Genomic DNA, 22,124 nt, shown 5'->3' with positions numbered 1-22,124 from the left:
TCAAAAGCATCTGTAATTGTATATTACATCCCTAGGCTTTACTCACCTGGTATAACTGTGTGTTATGACTAAAGTAGTTATAGGTTTTTACTGCATCTAGGATAGGTGTTTTACTATTCAACAAAAGTATATTGTCCAGTTGACTGTTTATGTGATTTGTTCCAAGAGTCACTGTACAACTGGAAGGGCCTACTGACCTTGTATTACCAAATGTAATCTGAAAGTAACCATTGGTGTTTTACTCCCAAAGTATAGGCTTGACCTATATTAAATGTGTATAACAAGGTTTTGACTTCCCTAGAACTACTGTTAGGTGTTCCAAATAAGGCTTATACTTGGGTCTGTGTGCTTTCAAGTATAGTGTTGTGTTTTTATACTGTGATTTCTTATAATGTTTTAATACTTACTTACCCCTAGGCCTACCTGTATTTAAATAAATCCTTTATTTTTACAATAATAGTATTTCAGTGTTTCTTTGGATCATTTGTATTACAATTTCACTTGTACTTTGTCTACTGCCCGCTCTCCCTCCTAAGATAAGCCTGGCTGCTCTGTCTACGCTACCCTATACTCAGGTGGTACAGCCTTATACTAAGAGTGGAGTCTTGTACTGCCTCAGTTGAATGGTTTTTCTAGGCCCTTAGTTGGACTTCAGAAAAACTGTCCTAACACCTGGTCATCGGCGTCATTAGCACCGAAGATCCCTGCCATGGTGTTGAGAAATTCGAACTGGGGTTGCGTTGTAAAGGTTTTCTCGACAACCGGCGACATCGAACGTTTGTCTTTCGGCATTGATATGGTGGATGTCGGTGTCGATCGGTGCACAGGGTTGATCCGGCTTCCACTGGACCCCTTTCGGTGTAGAAAGGTTTATCGGCGCTGACATTGTCGGTACCGGGGCACGAGAGGGGTCAGAAATGCTGAGTGCCGCTCCTGGCACCAAAGCCTGCTGCGTAGGGGGGGGGGGTAAACTGTTTTGACCACAGCATGCTTCTTGAACATGTCAAGCATTGATGACTTAAAATCCTCCCATTCTTGGCGGGTGGTAGACCCTGCCGACGGCTTATCTTTTTCCATCGACGAATCTGAGTCCCGACGGTGGCAGTGAGGCCTTTTCTTCTTTCAGGACGAGGAAGAATGGCTCCTCGAGTGGGGCAGTTTCTTCTTCTGCCTATGTTCTTTTTGAGGTGTGTGGCCATCGGTTTCTGCCTCCAAAGAACGAACCATCGACCGTGCCGCTGACTTAGAGGGCGGCCACCAAGAGCGGGTTTAGCTGCTCGATAGCAAAGGGTCTTGGGCTGCATTTTGGCACACGACGGACACCCGTCTGTCCCATAACCCGTTCCGATGCACCAGAGACACAACTTGTGTGGGCCAATAATAGACATCTTGGTGCCACAATCGGAACATCGTTTGAAGCCCGATACCCCAGCGACCCACATCTCACCTTGAGGATTAACAAAGTATTTTCTGATGAAAACTTTGAAACAGTAGAAGACTTGCCTGTGTTCTCAAGCATCGTGTTAGCGCGCAGAAAAAAGGAACTGACGTCTGGGGGGCGTAGTGACATATGGTATTTTATATGACACCTGATGTCACGTCCCGAGCCGACGACCAGATGCAGAGCAAGACGTCCGAGTCGAGGTCCACTACGACCCCTGTCCAAAATGTTCCAGAGCAGCAGAGCTGGAAGGAATATCTTTCAGATGAGGAATCTGCAGGAAAAAAGCAATCCATTCAAAGGGTTTTGGGTGTAAGGGTGTTTTCCTCATGGGAAAGGGGGCGATACCATGTCTCGTCGAGTGAAGTCATGACTTCTGCCCGGTAGCTGTCTCCTCCCATGTGACCCTCCCTCATGAAACCGCCCCCAGGGTGAGGATCGGGTAGCGGCTGCCTTCACCTGGCCACAGCCGGGGGATCAGTGATGACTCAACTGGATTCACAGATACAGCCATACACACATGCCTGTGTGAGCCAATTTACCTTGACTGACATGCAGTAGATGTCTTTAAGGTTTGTCAGAGTGAGGCTTCCGCTTCCTTCCATCATAGCCCCTCTGCTGCATCTGTTAAAATCCCAAATCTGTGCATTCTGTTATTCCTATGATAGTGTCATAATTTAGGTCTTTCACCTTGCATTCTGTAATTCCTATGACAAGTGTTATAATTTAGGCCTTTCACCTGTCCCCCATCTCACTCATGGTGTGATACTACTGCTTGTTGTAACTTAAGCCCTATCTCCTTGGAATCTGGACTTACTGTACTTTTCTATCATCTCTCCTGTAATGGCTGATAGGCCACTTGGTGAATTTCTTGTGCACAGTGCAGCCCCTCTTCCTGACCCCCAAACCCATTCACCTCCCCCTTTTCTCATGGTGCTCTCTACCTCTCCTATCTACTCTAACTCTTACTCTATCAGTTATCCTATCTCTCTTTCAAAGTCTGGAAGGAAAAAGTTTAAGAGATCACTCCTGGCCTCCAACCCAGGCCTCCCCATTGCCGATACCTACGACAATGCCTCCTCCAGTCAGACTATTACTGACATCCTTTTCACTGTCTGTTCTCACGATCTATGGACTCCTCATATGGTCTCTATCCTATCCCCTTTTTTGTCCTCGCCCATTAACGTTGGAACCAGATGGGTAGTTCTCTTGGCATACTTCTCACAATCTAGGTGTATCATTAATGTCTACCTTAATGGCACTATTATGGCTCAGGGCTCTCAGACCAACCTCTTCCTTCTGGATAGGTGTCTCTCGTCTCTCATAAACTTCCTCCCCTCTCTTGCTACTCCTCCGACTGTCACCACTTCGGCCTCCCGGCCGCCTCCAAAGGGTTTACCACGTCGCTGTATCCCACCTCAGAAGGGAATAGTTTCTTACCTGTAACTCCATTTCTCCAGCATTGGTATCTTTCATGGATTCACATGCTTAGAATATTCCCCGTCGTCAGGCTGGGAATCCCCGGTACATTATATATAGACCCTTTCCCTTAGGAAAACTTTTTCGACGCTTATGCGTCCTATTCACCTTGTTTTGTATCATGCGTGCCCGCACCGTCAGGACGTCATGATATAAATACAGGCCCCGCCCCCGCGCTCCCTCAGATTTCAGCCCCCAAAGTAGTGGGGGAACCGGTTTGCATGTTCAGGGGGAGGCAGGTGGGCGCATGTGAATCCATGAAAGATACCAATGCTGGAGAAATGGAGTTACAGGTAAGAAACTATTCCCTTCTCCAGCATTGGATCTTTCATGGATTCACATGCTTAGAATAGATTACATAGCAGTACACCCCCAAGAGAGGAGGCGTGCATGCAAACCCATATACTTTCTACGCAAAGCCCGTTCCCTATGATCACGTATACATTAGTAAACGTTAACATAGGAAAACAAACCACATATAGTCATAAATTCCACAGGATACCACCCCTAGTCGGGGCTTACCTTATTGGAATAGGTGTCGGAGCGCCGCCTGTCCCATCTTGGTATCTTCGGCATGCTGCTGCGACAGGCAGTAATGGCAGGTAAAGGTGTGTGTAGCCGCCCAGGTAGCCGCCATGCAGATGTCCCCCAGAGGGACTCCGACCCACAGTGCCGTCGACGATGCCGCTGCTCTAGTTGAATGAGCTCTTGGCCGTCATAGAAGAGGTTTCCCTGCCCTGGAATGGCAGTACGAAATGGTAGATGACACCCATCTTGACAGTCCATTAGAGCCTGAACTTCCGAAATACGTCGGGCTGAAGTGATGGCCACCAGGAAGGCCAATTTCCACGACAAAAACTTTAGAGACGATGATGACATTGGCTCAAAAGGAGGCTTCATAAGAGACGTTAAGACCAGATTGAGGCTCCACTCCGGTGGAAATTTCTTCTCTGGAGGGAAGCTCCGAAAGAGGCCTTTAAGGAAGTGCTTAATCAGGCGGTCGCTGAACAATGGTGTCGAATGCAGTCGACGAGTAAACCTGGAAATGGCGGCCAGGTGTACTTTTATTGACGATACCGATAGGCCCTTTTGAGCTAAGAACAGCAAGTATGGCAGGAGCTGTTCCGGCTTAATCGATTGCGGGGCCAACCCTGGTTGATCCTCACACCACTGACAGAAACTTCTCCATTTGTACTTGTTTGAGGCGTTTGTGGAAGGCGCCCTTGCCGCTTGCAGGATACGCCGACAGTCCTCCGGAATCGTTAGCTGACCGAATTCGGCGAAGTCAGGAGCCAGGCCGACAACTTGAGGCTGTCCGGGTCGTGATGCCAAACTACACCCTCCTGTCGAGACAGAAGGTCGGGGGTCTTCTGGAATCTCATCGGTTCCGCCACGGCTAAGTGCAGCAGGTCTGAAAACCACACCTGTCTGGCCCAGTACGGGGCCACCAGAATTACTCGACATGGGTACCTGAGGATCCATTGTAACGTCCTCCGGACAAGGGGAAATGGAGGGAATGCGTACAGGAATTTGTTCGACCATGGGAAGGAGAACGCATCCCCCAGAGAGCCCTGCTGAGGCCATCTGCTTGCGTACTGATGGCATTTCCTGTTGTTCTTCGTCGCGAACAAATCTATGGAAGGATGTCCCCATTTCTTGAATACTTGCTGTAGTTGTTGGTCGTTCAGCACCCATTCGTGAACTTCGTTCATTTGTCTGCTGAGGGCATCGACTTCCACATTTCTCACACCTGGTAGGTGGAACGCCAAGATTTGCATGTTGTGTTGTAGGGCCCAATGCCAGATTTTCTGTGCCTCCGTCGATAGGGACCTGGAACGTGTCCCTCCTTGTTTCCTCAAATAGAACATCGTAGTGGTGTTGTCCGTCATGACACGCACTACCGAGTCCCTCAGTTGAGGAAGAAAAGATTTCAGAGCCCATCTCACTGCTCTTAGTTCTAGCAGGTTGATATGCAGGGAGGACTCCTGCATCGACCACTGGCCTTGTACCTGTAACGTATCCAGGTGAGCTCCCCATCTGCTCAGCGATGCATCCGTCACCACCGTCTTCTGGAACTCTGGTTCCACCAGAGGCATTCCTTTCGTTAGATGAGTAGAAACTCTCCACCAACAGAGTGCTTGTACCAGTTGATCGTCGATGATCAGTCTGTCGGACCAGCGACCTTGGCTCTGCGCCCAACGGTCCGCTAGAAATTCCTGGCAGGGCCTCATAAACAGACGGCAGTTGTTTATCAGCGGAATGCAGGATGACATGGTCCCTAACAGGGACATGTATTTGCGCACCGACACCCTGGTACCGCATCTCCATTCCGATGCCTTGCTTTGTAACTTCTGTATTCTTTCGCTGGATGGTCCTACCAGACTTGTGTGCGTATGAAACTCCGCTCCTAGGAAGACCAAGGTCCTCGAAGGCTCTACGGAGGACTTGCTGAAGTTTATCGCGAAGCCCAGTTCCTGTAAGAGGGACATCGTGGCCCCCAGACTTTTTCGTGTTTGTTCCCTGGACGAGCCTCTGACCAGCCAGTCGTCTAGATAGGGATAGACATGGTGACCGTCCTTCCTTAAATGGGCCGCTATGGGGGCCAAGCACTTGGTGAACGTCCTGGGGGAGGACTTGAGACCGAACGGGAGGACCTTGAACTGAAAATGCTTTCGCCCGACGACGAACCTTAAATATCTCCTGTGTCGTGGGCGTATTGGGATGTGAAAGTAGGCGTCTTGAAGGTCTAGTGACGCCAGATAATCCATGGGTTGCACCGACCTGATAACCTCCTGGAGTTTTAGCATTTTGAACTTTAGGCTCTTTAGCCATTTGTTGAGCACCCTCAGGTCGAGAATGGGCCTCCATTTTCCATTTGGTTTCTTGACAACGAAGAACCGGGAATAAACTCCGTGTCCTTCCTGTGCCACAGGAACTCTCTCTACCGCTCCTTTTCGCAACATAAGCGCCGCCTCTTGTCGTAGGATTCGGAGGTGGGGCTGGGTCGAAAATACAGGAGGAAGACGTGGAGGCTTGTCTTTGAATTGTAGCGCATGACCCATGCGAATCGTGTCTAGAACCCATCGATCTGTGGTGATGCATTTCCATTGGTCGAAGTGATGAGAGACTCGTCCCCCCAGGACGTTCCGAAGGCCGTCATTGGTTGCTGGTTTGCTTGTTCTTCGTCGACGAGGGACCCGAGCCTCGCCGCCTGGAAGCTTGATAGTCTCTGCTTCTACGTGCCGATTGGGACGCTCGTCTGAACCCTTGTGAAGAGTACGAGGGCCTGTTAAATCCCCGATCCCTCGAGGCTCCAAAGCGGGAGTTTCCAGAAGCACCCCTAAAGGGGCGAAAAGAGCGAAAGTTTCTACCCGTTTGGAGGGCGCCGAGGGACCTAGCGGTATCCGTGTCTTCCTTCATCCCCTTCAACGCTTCGTCAACCTTTTCGCCAAACAGGTGTTCCCCTTCACATGGCATGTCAAGGACTTTGTACTGGACTTCAGGACGGAAAGTAGTACATTTGAGCCACGCTTGTCGACGAAGTACTACGCCATGGTTGATTTGTTTGAATCCAGACTCTGCTAGGTCAACTGCAATATTAATCGCGTGGTTCGAGGCCTCTTCGCCCTCCCGCAACAGTAACATGGCTGCTTTCCGGTGTTCGTCTGGCAGGTGTTCTAGGATAGGGGCTAGTTTATGCCACATTTCTCTATCGTATCGTGATACGATCGCTAAGGAATTGGCTGCTCTTACCGTCGTCGCACCGACCGAGAGCACCTTTTTTCCAAAGGCGTCTTGCCTCCTAGCCTCGCTTTCTGGTGGAGTTGAACATTTTTGCTGTACCCTGGCCTTCCTAGCCGCTGCCGCCGACACCACCGAGTCAGACAGAGGTTGTGATGTTAGACATTTTGGAGTGGACTCCGGAGCTTTAAACTTTTTCTCAATCCGCCCCTTTATAGCTGGCTCCGAAAACGGATGGCGCATCGTCTTGAGACCTTCCTGCCACACGTGGTCCAGAATTGGGATGGCAAATACCGATTTCCTCCTTTGACCCATATTGTCAAAAAGGAAGCAGTCTTTCTTCTGCTCCTCAGGAATCAAGCCGAACTCGGAACAAGCTTTTCCCATCATTGCATGGAAGTCTCCCACATCATCCGGGGGGGATGGCTGTGACTGGCTCCTCGTAGACTCTACCTCTACATCCGAATTCCATGTTGGGTCCCTCGAAGGTGACAGGGAGATGTCTGACCCCGAGTCACCCAGTATAGAATCGGACTCCGACAACTCACCCTCCTCCTGTGCTCGAGGACGATCTTTTACTGCCTGAGGAGTCGATGGGTTTTTAGTCGTCGAGCGAGCCGCACAAGTTTGTTCGTCGACAGGAGGTACGGAAAACGGTGACAACGAAGTCCCAGGTTGAGGGATCTGCGTATCCAGCCGCTGCAGGAGCTTCTGAAGAGTATTAAGCACATCCAGAGACAAAACTGCCTGGGGGTTCAATAACGTTGATGATATAGGTACCATACCCCCACTCGCACTCGTCGTCGTCGACGTGGAAGGCCGTAAGCCCAAATCCGATGGCTGCAGAACCGTGCTACCTTCTCCTTCCTCCGAGCAGGCCGTGTCTGGCTGCAGTAAGACCTCAGGGGGGATCGGGTCATAGACCTCTGGCAGCCAAGCCATAGACTGAGTCTCCGTCGACGAAGGAATCCCAACCGCTGCTGCCTGAATGGTAATAGGCATCGTCAATGACACCGAGGTCGACGAGCAAGTTGTCGTCGTCGAGCCCTTAGACTTCGTCGCCGATTTCGATGCCGACTTCCCGGCTGAAACATCTCGACTCACGGAAGACCTGGGACGGTCCCCTGAGGAGGATTTTGACAGCGCTTGCCTCTCCGTCTTAGATGAGGAGGAGGAGGGCTTTTTATGTGATGAGGAGGACCCAGCATGCTTTCCCTTATGCTTGTCCTCAGCGCGGTTTTCTGCTGGCCGTACCTTTTTCGATGGAGGTTCCGACTTGCTCCTGGAGGCCGTGGAGCCAACTTCCGAAGCCGGGTAGGCACCCGCTCCGTCATTAAGCCAGTCGACCAGCCTTCTTTTACGGTCCTTAAGGGTTTTTTGGGAGAAACCCTGGCATATCTCACATGTATCCGCCGTGTGGTGCGGGTGGAGACAGTAGATACAATCCATGTGGGCATCTCCTTCATAAACTTTTTTGAGGCCACATGTCGCACAAGGGCGAAATAACGCTTTTCCAGACATATTCTCTAGAATTTGAACTTCGCCGTAGCGAAACAGAAAAAACAACCTAGTTTCCACTAGCAGTAATCACGAGGATCCCACTACTTTGAAAGACGGTTGAAATCTGAGGGAGCGCGGGGGCGGGGCCTGTATTTATATCATGACGTCCTGACGGTGCGGGCACGCATGATACAAAACAAGGTGGATAGGACGCATAAGCGTCGAAAAAGTTTTCCTACAGGAAAGGGTCTATATATAATGTACCGGGGATTCCCAGCCTGACGACGGGGAATATTCTAAGCATGTGAATCCATGAAAGATCCAATGCTGGAGAAGACCTTTAAAGGTGGCAACCAGCTTCACTTAGCTACCCTCTACTCTCGCTCTGCTGTTAAACACTCCTCTGACATCTGTCACCTCCTTGAAGACTTTGACCTTGACGTCCTCGCTCTCACCGTGAAATGGTTCTATGCCAGCTCTGTCACTGCTTTTGACACTCTCCTTCCTGAGGGCTGCACGATCCTCTCCAGGCCCAGGGCTAACCGGACTGGAGGTGGAGTGGCCCTTGTCTTCCCTGAATGGGTCCTGCTACTGTCATTCCCACTCAATCTTACTCTTCCTTTGAATGCCTTGCCTGTGTGCCGGGTGACTCTCCCCCCCTCCCTCACTCTTGCGACTATCTACAGGCCCCTGGACCTACCCCCGTTGCCTCTCTGAATGGACTGAGCTCTCCGCCTCTCTCCTGACCTCCTCCCCCAAACTTCTCTTCCTGAGTGACTAACATTCATCCAGACTCTTCGGATGCTGCCTTTTTACTTATCTGTGACCTCTGTGACTCTCTTTCCCTCACTATTCTTCCCTACGGCCCGACCCACTCTGCTGGTCACACCTTGGATGCGCTCATCTCTGCAGACATCCATCTCTCCAACCCTCTAACTACACCTCTCTCCTAGTCTGACCACTCTCTCCTCCCATCTGGAGCTCCTGGACCCCCCCCCGGCGATGCCTCTGCCTGCACTGCCAGTCTCCTTCTCTGTCATTCGACTGATGAAGTGTGTGCCAGTCACTGCATTTGCCGCCACCTTTATTCCTCCTTCTACCCCTTCTCTTGACTGTCATACCAACTCAGCACTTGCTAACCTCCATCTCTCCATCTCCAACACTCTGGACATCCTTGCCCCTGTCATGAGGATCGTCATGAAGCCTGCCTCTAAGAGCAACTCTTGGTATGACTCCGACTTGGCCGTTCTGAAATGCAAGTGCAGAGTTGCTGAGCGGAAGTGGCAGGCCACAAGCACATCCTCCAACAAACTGGCCTGCAGCCTGCTCCAAAGGCAATATCGACTCTCCATCCTCTCTAAGAAGAGGGCTCATGTCCAAGCCTGCATTTCCGGGGCCACTAATAACACGGCTGAACTTTTCAAAATCTGCAAGGAACTTGCCAATCCTACTGCAGTCTCCTCCTCTCCTCTTCCCTCCCAGGCCTTCTGCCCTGCATTGGCCTCCCACTTCTCCACCGAAACTCAGGACATCCTGTCCTCACTCTCCTCTACTCCCTCCCACTCCCCCTTCCGCTCTTGCCTCCCTCTGCCCTCTCTGGCCCCCCAAACTCTCCTTCTCTCCCATTGCACCAGATGAGGTCTCTAGAGTAATCCACTCTATGAAAATCTCCCCATCCTCTCCAGATCTATCAAGAACAACACTCCCATCCTGCCCCTGCCTTGGATGACTTTTTTAACCATTCCTTTGCCACTGGCTCTTTCCCATCACCCCAAAAGCACTCCCTTGTGCACCCTCTCATAAAAAAAACATCTGCTGACCCTTCCTGCCAGGCTAACTATCGCCCTAGCTCCATCACCCCATTCCTGGGCAAACTCCTAGAGAAGTTGGTCATCCCCCAACTGACCCCCACGCTGAATCTGCTGGCTGTCTCCACGACCATCAGCCTGGCTTCAGAGCATCCAGAGGCACGGAATCTGCTCTCCTGAACACCTGTGAAAACATGCTCTCAAATCTTGATTCCAATTCTCCCTCCGTTCTGATACTTCTCAATCCTCTGCCTTTGACAGGGTCAATCATGCTATCCTCATAAATCGTCTCTGTGATACCCTAGGCATCACTGACCGGGCACTGTCTTAGCTGACCTCCTTCCTTTCTAACCGAACATCCCAAATACAACTGGGTCATTCCCTATCCGCCACCACACTCTCTATCTTCGGCATCCCTCAGGGCTATATCCTATTGCTGTGGCTTTTAAATATCTACCTTGCCCCTCTGGCCCACTTGATCTTCACCTTCTCTCCTCACTTCCAGTGTTATGCGGATGACACACAGTCCTCCTTTAAGCTTCCCTTCTCTACCTCCTCCTCTTCCTATCTTATACCACACTGACTGCTATTCAGGCATGGTGCTCTGCTAATGAGCTCTGCCTTAATGCCAGTAAGACAGAGATCCTTCTCATTGGGACATCTGGTCCCTGCTTCCCTCCCACTCTCTACCCGCCCTCCTTGGGCCCCTTCCCTTCACCCTCTTGTGAGTCAAAAAACACTGGGCTCATCTTCGATCCCTCTCGCTCCTTCTCCACTCACATCACAGACCTTGCCAAGAAGTCCAACTTTCACCTTCATCTCCTTAGAGGCATTCTCCCTTTCCTCAGCTTTCTCCAGAAGCTCAATGTCTCCAGAGCGCTGGTTCTCTCTAGGCTGGATTACTGCAACAGCCTCTTCCTCAATCTGCCTCTTTCCTCCCTTCGCCCTATTCAACTAATCCAGGACAGGGCTGCAAGACTTATCCTCGGCCTCAAGGCCAGCGACCGCATCTCTCCAGCCCTGAAATCTCTCCACTGGCTCCCGGTGGCTGCAAGGATCAAATTCAAGACCCTCTGCATTATCCACAAGGCTTTCTGGGGCCTGGGGCGTGATACATCCAACCTTCTCTCCCGTAATACCTCTAGTTTCAACTCTCTGCAGATCAGATGTTTCTCCAGGGAGAGAGTGTGAGGCAGATCTCTTTCTTCGACAGGAGCCTCTCTATCTTGTACTTGAGGTCTTTTTTACCTGGGCTGTTACAATCTCTTTTCATTAGGTTTCCTGCTTCTCACTCTTACTCCTAATGAGACACACAAAAGGCCTAGGGTACAAATCACAGACTCTTACCCTCTCAGACTGCTATTAACACTCACACCTCATCTATCGCAGCTTTCCCAACAATGGGGCCTCCCTTATGGATAGCCTACCTAGAGTCCTTTCTTCCCCTAAACACAGAGAACCCCCACAACCACACAAGTAACAGGTGCTTCCGACCTACAGTCATTAACATTACAATGTTCTGCTTGTGCCTCTACCTCTTGCCTCTACCTCTATCCCTCTAACATTCACCCTACCTGTCTTTTCTTACACAGGAATGTGAAGCAAGGCCAACATTATTGGCAGAGGGCCCATTTCAAGATCACTTACCTTACTTTCTTCATGAGAGTACGGCACTGGTTCTACCGCTGCCTTCTGGAGTAGTTTTTGCACCTTCAACATGACTTGCCTTAACATATGCACCCTGCGCGAAGTTGGAGGCAGGGAAGGAGGTTGGTCTAGAAATTCGAAGGTGTGACCCTTTCGGATCACCTGCAATACCCATTTGTCCGATGTAATTGACTGCCAGCGCTGGAGGAACTGGCTTACCCTTCCCCCCACCGGGGTGTGGCGTTGAGGGGAAAGTCTTTGATAGTTTTGCTTGCCTTGTGACTTCCTTTGGGAGGCAGGCGTATCTGTTGGATGACTGATATGTATTGTCTTGATACGTGCCGCCTTGTGCTTTCTGCCCATCCGAGGAGCGACCGTATCCTCTAAATTTTGAAGATGAGCCTCCAAAGGAACGAAAAGATTGATGGTCCTTATTTTTGTCCTTCAGAGAACTGATGGCTCGGGCTGTGTTTGTGTCTGCTTTGATTCCCTTCAGATGGTCGTCTATCTTCTTTCCAAAGAAATCTTGTCCATCAAAGGGCATGTCTAATATCTGCGCTTGGACTTCAGGCCTAAAATTAGTAGACTTCATCCAGGCCTGCCTTCTGAGTATTGTGCCGTGCGCCATCTGTCTGAAGCTTGATTCGGCCACATCAACCGATGCGTCGATCATATGATCTGATGTTGCTTCACCATCAGTGATTATTGACCTAGCCTCTTCCTGGAGCTCTGGTGGTAGATGCTTCGCCAATTTGGACATGCAGAGGCAAAGCTCGCGATCGAACCTTGCGGTCATGGCCAGCGCATTACCCACTCTGATGGTGAGCGATGCAGAAGATGATACCTTCCTGCCCATGGTTTTTACGCCTGTCTTTGTCTGGTGGTGCCGACAAGGGTGAGGCGGGATTGGCAAGTTTTTTTCTTGCTGCCACTGTGATAAGCGAGTCCGGTTTTGTGTGCCCTCTCAAACAAAGCGGTGCAGACTCTGGAGCCATATATTTCTTCTCTGGTCTGGACACCAGAGCCGGAGTAGATAATGGCGTAGATAGGATCTTGGACCCGGACTCCCAGATGGTGTCGAGGAGAGGGATGGGGGTCACCGTTCTCCTGCGTTTGTCCCTGTGCTTATAAAGCACTGATTTACTTTCCTCAGATGCAACCTGAACAATTCTGCAGCTTTGCCTATTATGGTGTGGAAGGAAACCAGATCATCCGCCGGTGAGGCCTCGCCTGGTTAATCTCTCCTCCTGGGCTTCTCAACTACGTCCCACTCATCCCACTCACTGGTTGTGTCAGGCTCCTGTGTTATTTCTCCTTCTGGGTCATAGAATTCTCTAAAAGGATCCTCCTGCCAATCTGAAACCAAAATGGTGGACAGCACCATTGTTGGATCTCCATCCGGAGATCGAGGTCTATGTGATGACTCTGGTGATGGGACTCTTGTCAGTGAAGCACTGTGAGTGCTGCTCCTAGGTCTTCGAGCAGGTTCTGGTGATCTCGTCCGCTTTCGAGGTCTACCCCTCTGAGGTGAACTTCCTGACATGCCTGGAATTGGAGATGAGTCCCTCCGAAGGTTTTCCGATTCTATGGGATCAGTCGGGATATCCTTCTCCCTTTGACGTCTGTAGAATTCCTCTACAATCCTCTGTACAGATAACATAAGTATCGGGTCATGAGGATATTCGGCCTCTTCCGTGGACGGCAGCCAAGGAGGACTGTGTTGTTTCAGGAAGGGGCCAGGTCTCTCTTCCACCACTTCTGCATCTGAAAATTCTTCCTGGAGAATTACATCAGGGACTTCTGCCATGTCCCCTAGAGGTGAAACTTGCTGTACCAGTGGTTCAGCTTCAGTACCCTCAAGGAGATTGTCTTCAATGACAGGTGTATTGTGCGCAGAAGGCGCCTCGGACTCCAATTCCTCCGTAGCTGCAGGAACTTGCGGTATAGCCGACGATGTTGTGGGCGATGATATCTTCGCTGACGAGCGTTCCGTCGACGGATGTGCTTTGGATCCCGTCGACGAATGTGGTTTGCCCGTCGACGAGGGCTTCACCGATGACTGGTCTGGATCCCGTCGACGAATGCTTCATCGACGAATGTGGTTTGGCCATTGACGAGTGCTCCGTGGACAAGTGCGTCATTGACGAATGCCTCGTGGACGAATGGTATGTTTTCTTCGTCGACGAGTGCTTCGTGGACGATAAATCTGATGACGATGATCTTGACCTTGACGATGTTTTATGCGTGATCGTCATCAAAAATTTTTATGGAAAGACCATAAACCGTATTTTCTCCCTCTGCCCCTACAGGCCATCTCCACCATCACCACGCAACACCAAAGTCAACATCGCCCCTCCTCAAAGGCATGGACTCTGCAATGCAGAAATTTCACCCACATCAGCCTCAAGCCTATTAACAGCCACTCAGTGTCCACAACACGGAAGTTGATGCTCGCCAATGTCTGCTCAGCTATCACGCATGCAGCAGACATCGCTGACCTCATCAATACACACAACCTTGACACCATCTTCATCACTGAGATCTGTCTGACGCTCACCTCCAACCACATCCTCGATGTCCTTGACCCCGACGGCTATAGCATCCAACAGAGACCAGCCGAACAAGACAGGCAGAGGCCTTGCAGTCATGCACAATACCTTGTGGCCCTGCATCAGACTTAACCTCGACCACATTGGCTCCTTCAAAGTCCTCTCCTGCCACTTCCCACTCACAGTCACCTTCCATTTCATCTGCAGACCAACCCAAAACCAACACCCCCTTCATCGGAGACTTCATCGACCTGGTCACCACCATGTCACTCACGCACTCAAACAACATCTTTCTACGAGACTTCTACGTCCCAAGCCACCAAAATAATAAAGAAAAATACATCTCCTCTGCCTCTTTGAAACCATCAGCCTCGAACAACACACGAAAGACCCAACACACGAGAAAGGTAACATCCTCGGCCTAATCATCACTGCACTGTCTTCCCTCCACTACAGCTCTCCTCTCCCACATAACTGGTCTGACCACCTAGCCGTGCCTTTCAACATCCTGCACACCACCCCAGTCAAGCAATCCCAGCAGAAACCCAGCAGACAAACCTTCAAGTCCTTCAAGAACTTCCCAGTGGAAGCCCTCACAGAAGACCTCACCAACCTACAGCTTACATGGACCGAACTCGCACAACTGAACTGCGACTCTCTACTGGAAGCACTTAAAGCCACCCTCTCAGCCTCCATTGACCAACACGCACCTCTGAAACAACGCACCTGCAAACCGAAACCGTCAGTACCATGGTACACGCAAGAACATAACCTTAGCAAAAAAGTCATCAGGAAACAAAAGAAAACCTTGTGCCGCTCCAGGACTGCATCTGACCTAACGCTCCTCAAGGAAATCCGAACAAACAACCGACAACTAATCAACGCAGCCAATGCCTCCTACTATCAAAATACCATAGCAGAAGCCAACATCAAAAGCAGAGCCCTCTTCAAAGTGGTCATGCATTGCATCAACCTGCTACCTAACCCTGCCATACCACACTCCATCGAAAAATCCACCGCCATCAACACCTTCTTCATCGACAAAATCAGCAAGATTCACCAGCACGTAGATGCCAGCTCTGCATCCACAGAGCCACCTCACGCCCCTCCTCGAGAAATCTCCACAACCTGGACAACATTCAAGACACTCTCGTCAGAGGACCTGGTAGAAACCCTGGCTGCCCTCAAAGCCACATCCTATACAGATGACCTCCTCCCAGCATCCATCCTCAAGACCTTCCATGTAGAAGATCTCCTTTCCTATCTGGAGATCATCAACAGCTCCCTAAATGAAGGTACCTTCCCAACGAACCTAGAAACAGGACAAATCCTCCCTCTACTAAAGAAACCTACTCTGGATCCCGACAACCTAGGTAACTATCGCCCCATCACCCATTTTCCCTCTGTAGGTAAGACCATCGAGAAAGCGGTAGCCACACAACTGCAGCACCACATTGACACCAACAATCTTCTCCAAACATACCAAAATGTATTCAGACCCAGGCGCAGCACAGACACAGCAACCATACAGGTGGTCGACTGCCACCCATGCCTCATGGTTCTACTCAAACTCTCGGCTGCTTTTGACACAATAGACCATCAGGGGGCGCATGGGGATCAGCAACTTTGCCCTATGCTGGTTCAAGTCCTACTTCGCCAACCGCAATCAGTTTGTTAAAATGGACTCCACTAGATCGCCAATGCTACCCATCACGTGTGGAGTCCCGCAGGGTTCCAGCATCTCCTCAGTGATCTTCAATCTATACATGGAGCCGCTTGGAGACCTCCTAATCACACACAATATCCACATCCAACAATACGCAGACGACACTAAGCTATACCCCAAGAACGACTCCATCAAGGACATCCATAGGCTCAAAACCTGCCTCTCGCTGATCAAGTCTTAGATGTCCAGTGCATAGTTGAAGCTCAACCCCTCCAAGACCGAATTTGTACTCCTCACCAACAATACCAAATACCCAGACATATAGACCTGTCTATCAACCATGAACTCTGAGGGTTTCACAGCCGAACTCACCTCCTGCGCCAAGTCCCTCGGGTTCCACATTGACAAACACCTCTCCTTCAAAACACACATAGCTAAGAAAACTCAGACAGCTTGGTATCAGCGCTCCCTCATGCAAAAATTCAAGCCCTTACTCCCTGAGGAGAGCTTTAGAGGTCCACCATTCAAGCACTGTTCCTATCCCACCGTGATGGGGGCAATGCACTCCTCTAAGGCCTCCCTCATTCTCCCTTGTGCCCCTGAGAAGTGTCCTACACACGCCTGCACACCTCATGAAGGGTCTACACAGATACAACCACATCACCCCAGCCTTCACTGGCTCCCACTGCATGCACAAATCACCTTCAAGTCTTGCTGCCTTTGGGGGGCGCTGTGGAGCAACCAAGCAGAATGGCTACTTTGCTTTGAGGCTTTGTACCTTGACAGTTTATCCTTGTAAGATTTGGTTGCTTGGAGTTCTTGACCCTCTGCATAATGAGTGCTGGGCTGCATAGGACATGCAGCGGAGTGCAGTGATATAATTTTCTTTTTTTTCTATCTTTTTTTAATTCGCCTGGTACCCATATAGAGGATGCCCAGGCACCCACTGGGGCTGAGAGGCTCCCGACACGGGAATGGCGGTTAGGTATGCAGTAGTGTCTGGCTTCCCCACAGCATATTGGCACAGCAAGAATCGAGCTGCAGAGTGCGGGGGAGGTGACTGAGTGGCCCTCGGACCTTGCGAGGCTTGAACAGACAGCTAGTTCCTGAAGAGACAGTGTTGGCTGCGAGATCTATCCGGGCAGCTTCGTGTTTTGGCTAGTGTGCCCAGCGCTGGGGAGAACCTCTGAAGGGAACTTCTGCAGAGAAATTATAAGTTACTCACCGTAGTGACTAACATACTCCTAGTCCATAGTCCCCTTTCCTCCATACTGTATGGGCGTCCCTTGCTAGGGACGGGAGACAGAACCTTTTTAAAAATAAAAATGATCTTCCCCTTTAAATTTAGATGCGCGCAGAGGCGCAGCCCTGTCAGCATGCGCTCCCCTGACTCCGCTCATGGGCACCACTCCTCAGTCCCCTTTGACCTGTCGACAATATTACTATTGCCTAATTACACTCGTTTTATTAGGGGACTATGGACTAGGAGTAGGTTAGTCACTATGGTGAATACATTATAATTACTCCTACGTCCCGCCCCCTTTCCTCCATACTGTGTGGGCGATTACAACTGAATGTAGCCACAAGGTGGAGAGGTGACCCTCAAAGGAAAATAAGTTCCTCAAAACTGCATGACCAAATGCTGAATCCGACCTGGAGCTGGCATCCAAGCAGTTGTGCTTGCAGAAGGCCAAAAGCGTAGCCCATGTAGCCGCCTTGCTGATGACCTGCCAAGGGACATGCCTCTGAAAGGCACCTGCCGTGGCCTTGGCTCTGATAGCATGGGCATGCATATTAGCAGGAAGAGGTTTGTGCTACCCCTCGTATGCCTCCTTGATGGCCGTAACCATCCATCTTGCTATGGAGGCCTTAGAAGCCTGATAGCCGGGCTTTGACCCACCGAAAGTGACAAACAGAGCATCTGATTTGCAGAAGCTCTTAGTTCTCTCGAGGTAGAATTTTAGGGCTTGCCTATCATCTAGACAGTGCAGTACCCTCTGAGCCTCGGTTTTAGGGTCCGCGAAGAAAGTTGGTAGGACTATCTCTTCATTCAGATGAAAAGAAGAGACCACCTTAGGTAAAATGCTGGGTGTGTTCTAAGCAGCACCTTGTCCTTATCGAAAGTAGTATACAGCTCTGAAGCAACCAGAGACTGGATTTCACTGACCCTGTGTGCAGAGGTCAGGCCCACCAGGGGGGCTGTTTTAATGGTGACCAGCCTGATTTCTGCAGACGCCATTGGCTATGATGGTTTATGTGCCTGGGTGCCCAGAAACACACTGAGGTCCCACACTGGGTGTGGCTTCTTGATAGGCGGGTAGAGTCTGGTCAGGCCCGTCAGGTGTCTCTTAACCACTGGGTTGGAGGAGGAAAACACTTCCTCCTCCGAGTACTGGTAGGCTCCGATGGTTGCCAGATATGTGCGACATGTGTCTAACTGCACCCCCGAGTGAGCGAGGTGTGCATGGAAGGATAGCACTTCTTCCAACGTGCAGGTCAGTGGATCGACCTCCTTTGAAGCTGCCCAGTGACAAAACCTGCTCCACTTGCTTTTGTACTGGCTCCTGGTAGTATCGCTCCTTGCGCCCTGTATGATGTCCAGGTTCGCCTGTGACAGATGTAGATGCCTTAGTGTGACCTGTTCAGGAACCATGCTGCAAGGGCTAACCTCTGGAGGGCGGGGTGGATGACCATGCCTCCCTGCTGTGATAGTATGTGAGCTGAGCCCAGAGGAAAGTGTATCAGGGGCTGCTCAGACAGGCTGAGGAGTTCAGAGAACCACGGCCTTGCTGGCCACCACGGAACTATGAGGATGATAGGTAGGTGTTTGGACTCTCGTATCTTGCATACTACCCTGTGGATGAGGGGAGTGGGTGGGGAGGCATACGCGTGCATGTTGTTCCACTGAATCTGCATCACATCGCCCAGTGAGCCCCAGCCCTGTTGTTAGGCAGAATCATGTGCAGTACCCTTTGGGAACACTACACACAATTAGGGCTACACGTGAAAGTACAATTTCAGCTTTGGTACAAGCCTGTACTACACAGTAAAGTGGTAGCGATGGCTGAGTAGCCAGACTTATCTCAAGAGTAAAGTGAGCAGTAGAACAAGTTACGCAAATGACCAACAATTACAGTGATTCAAACAAACACTTACTCAAGGTTTCTTGGTAAAAGAATATACATTTATTTACACAGTCAGTTTGAAAACATTACACTAGCAAGAGCAGCTCAATATCACACACTAATAAAGCACAAATACCCAACCGATAAGTAAATCAACAAGTTTAGCTCCCCTGAAGTGGGAGCAAAATGGAACTTAAGATACTTTAAAAAGGGGTAAAAAGACAAGGTTATAAGAATAGACAGCACAAATACTTGCATAGGCAGGGCACAGGGTTTCAGTAAACTACAACCAGAAATTCAGTTCATAGGCCTGGGCCAACGTCAATGGTTCAGAGTCTTTGTACACAGTTCTGGTAGTAAACGGTTAAGTCTTTGCCACAGAGATCAGAAGAATTTGGCTAGGTGAAATGTTTGACGAATGTACAGGCAAGGACAAGCCTTCGGAGTTGAGAAAGTTTCCATGAACTTTCGCGATGGCTGAAAAGATTTCTGGACCGTGTTTGCACAGTACCTTTGTATTGAAGAAGAGCTGTAGCTGAGGCAGTTGTTCCTGGCAGTTCGAGCAGATCTCGCTGTTCCTGAGCTTCAGTCGTGGGGACAAGTAGGAGGACGACGGGAGGTTCCTGCACTGCCCAGGGATGAGTACAAAAGCTTAGCAAGACGTTGGTTTAAGGTGTGAGTGCCTTAAAGTCCACAAGCTGGTTTCCTTCCCTCTGGCTATCCGGTTTTCAACAGCACTATGATGAAAATTGGGGTCGGTGTCCAGGTGGCTTGTGAGTTGGTTGTTCCCACCAAACTCAAGGGAAGAAGTTAACCTTGAAGTGCTTCTCTGTCGATGGAGTTTCAGGCAATTCGGATCTGCAGCAGGGCTTCACCGGTCGTCCAGGAGTTGCAGCAGTCCTCTTCCTTCAGCTCGTTTTCAGTTCTTTCGTTCCAGTGGTCGACTCTGCTTTCCAAGTCCCAGAGAACTGCTTTTAAACAGTTTTCCCCCATTCATTCCAGCCTGGCTGTCACTCACACAGCACAGTGGCTGTCCTTGCTGGTCAGCCAGCCGTCCAATCACGCCAGAGTGCATTCAGGTCTCCTAGCAGACTAATCACAGGAAGTTTCGGGCACCTCCCTCAGTTCCTGTCCACCCCAGACACTCAGGCACCAGAGGAGGGCTTCAGCACTGAAGCCTGCCAAAGGCCAACAAACAAAGGGACCAAACCTGGTTTGGCGTGCAGAGACAAACACAAGAAGGACCTTTCGAACTGGTGAAAAAAGTCGACCAGAGTCTGTTTTTACAGATAGGACTTGGTCACCATATTGAAAAACATGGCTGACCCGAATTTTAGCTACCATTGTTCACGGTCATAAAAAATCATGGTAGTTTGATCTAAACCACTGCCACCAGCCATTTAAAGTAGGAAAGGGTAACATTTTACTGTTACATGAGTGTTTTGACTCAGGGGATGCTAGGCAACCCCTCCAGCACTCTATAGTAAGATAGTGTGTGCTGGGTCAGTAATTTAAAGAGACTAGTAAAGTCAATTTAACTTTACATGCTCTCGGAGACAGTAGTCAGTCCCAGAGAAGGTATTAAACCTTGGGAAGTCTGAAAGACATCCCTTTGCCACTGCACTGAAGGTGCTGTGTGACACACAGAAAAAGATGATGCCTATGGAGTTGTTTGGATAAGTTTGAAGCATTATCTATCACTACCTGAAGAAACTGAAGCTCTTTACCACCACGAGTGCCTCAGAATAACTAACCTGACTGAAAATAGATGCAAGTACCTTACACAGCATCATATATCTTGTACTGGTATTAGCTTCTCTACCTCTATTTTTAAGATTTTTTAAAAATGATATTAATAATCATTGCCTAATCTAGTGCCATCTCCCTTAATCTATCCTTTAGTGATAGGCTCTAACTTTTGGAAATACATGACTCAACATGCCAATGAACTCCAATATCTACCCTGTGAGACCAGCTGTGACTAAAGTGGTAAGAATGATACAACTATGCTCTACAAACAATTCAGGTTTAGTTAAAGAATAAGGCATTGTTTTAGAGAAGTGAATCAAAAAGAGCATTAGTGCTTAATCATTGGACTAGTTGGTTCAGCCTTAACATTTCTTGAGCTCCAATCCTTTGATCCCTTTGATATGATTGACTAGAAAATGACCACATTTTTATTCAAATTTACACTGTTATTATTTTCAAACAAAAATGACCTGATTGGTTAAATGCAATGTTTTGCTTTACTTTATTTTCTTTTGCTCTCACTCGAATTACTGATGACTATTATTACAATGTACATAAAACTTGTAACCTGACTGTCTTTTTGAACTAGATTGAAAATCTGAATGTATTAAACAGCCCTTGTAGAAGAGAATACATCTCGAAACGTGTTGGGCAACCTCCCCATTGATCAATACATTTTATGAATAAGAATGAATAACTTGTTATTGAATTTTGATTTATGAATCCAAATTTACGCATGTCTTGTTCCTTTTGGATGTTACACATGGGAACTATGATTATAACTTTTCCTACAAATTCTGAACAACATCAACACTATTACTAAAATTTCTTGGATTGTTTAGCCTTTGACAGTGTGCAGGGGACAGGAGTCCCTAATTGGGAACTTATCTTTTTGCAGTTCACTATACAACCCATATGCCAGGGTTGTTGTTCTCCTCCGTCGCACCTTGCATAACCTTAAAACTTCTCAGTTAATTCCTCTTCGGGAGGAAGGCTTTGAGAGTGAGCCAGATGGCCATCCACTCCAGCCAGTTGATGTGGGCCTGCCGAGACCATACTTCATACTCCATGGATACTGTGGCTGTCCAGTGTAGCTCCTCAAACCTCCAGGGATGAATCTGTGGTGATGGTGACCTGCGGAACTGGCAGACGAAAGGGCCTGCATCTCCGCAAGTTGCTGTCCCTGCTTCACCAGACCAGATCCTGGTGGAGATGAGTTGGAATGTTGACTAGTTCTGCCTGGGAATCCTTGTCCTGATTCCAGAAGGCTGCGAAGTGCAACTGCAATCTCCTCATTTTGAGCCTTGTGTGAGGCACTGCCAGGAGACATGCTGCCATAATGCCAACGAGGTGTTGCTACCACCATGCCGAGGTCACCGCTCTGCTTAGAAAGTGCCCCGTGGCCCTCTTGCTGGCCGT

The sequence above is a fragment of the Ambystoma mexicanum genome, chromosome 3p (genome assembly GCF_040938575.1).
Source record: "Ambystoma mexicanum isolate Mex_15411 chromosome 3p, UKY_AmexF1_1, whole genome shotgun sequence".
Lineage (NCBI taxonomy): Eukaryota > Metazoa > Chordata > Amphibia > Caudata > Ambystomatidae > Ambystoma > Ambystoma mexicanum.
The sequence above is the reverse complement of the archived record's forward strand: the minus strand, read 5'-3'. Positions refer to the sequence as shown.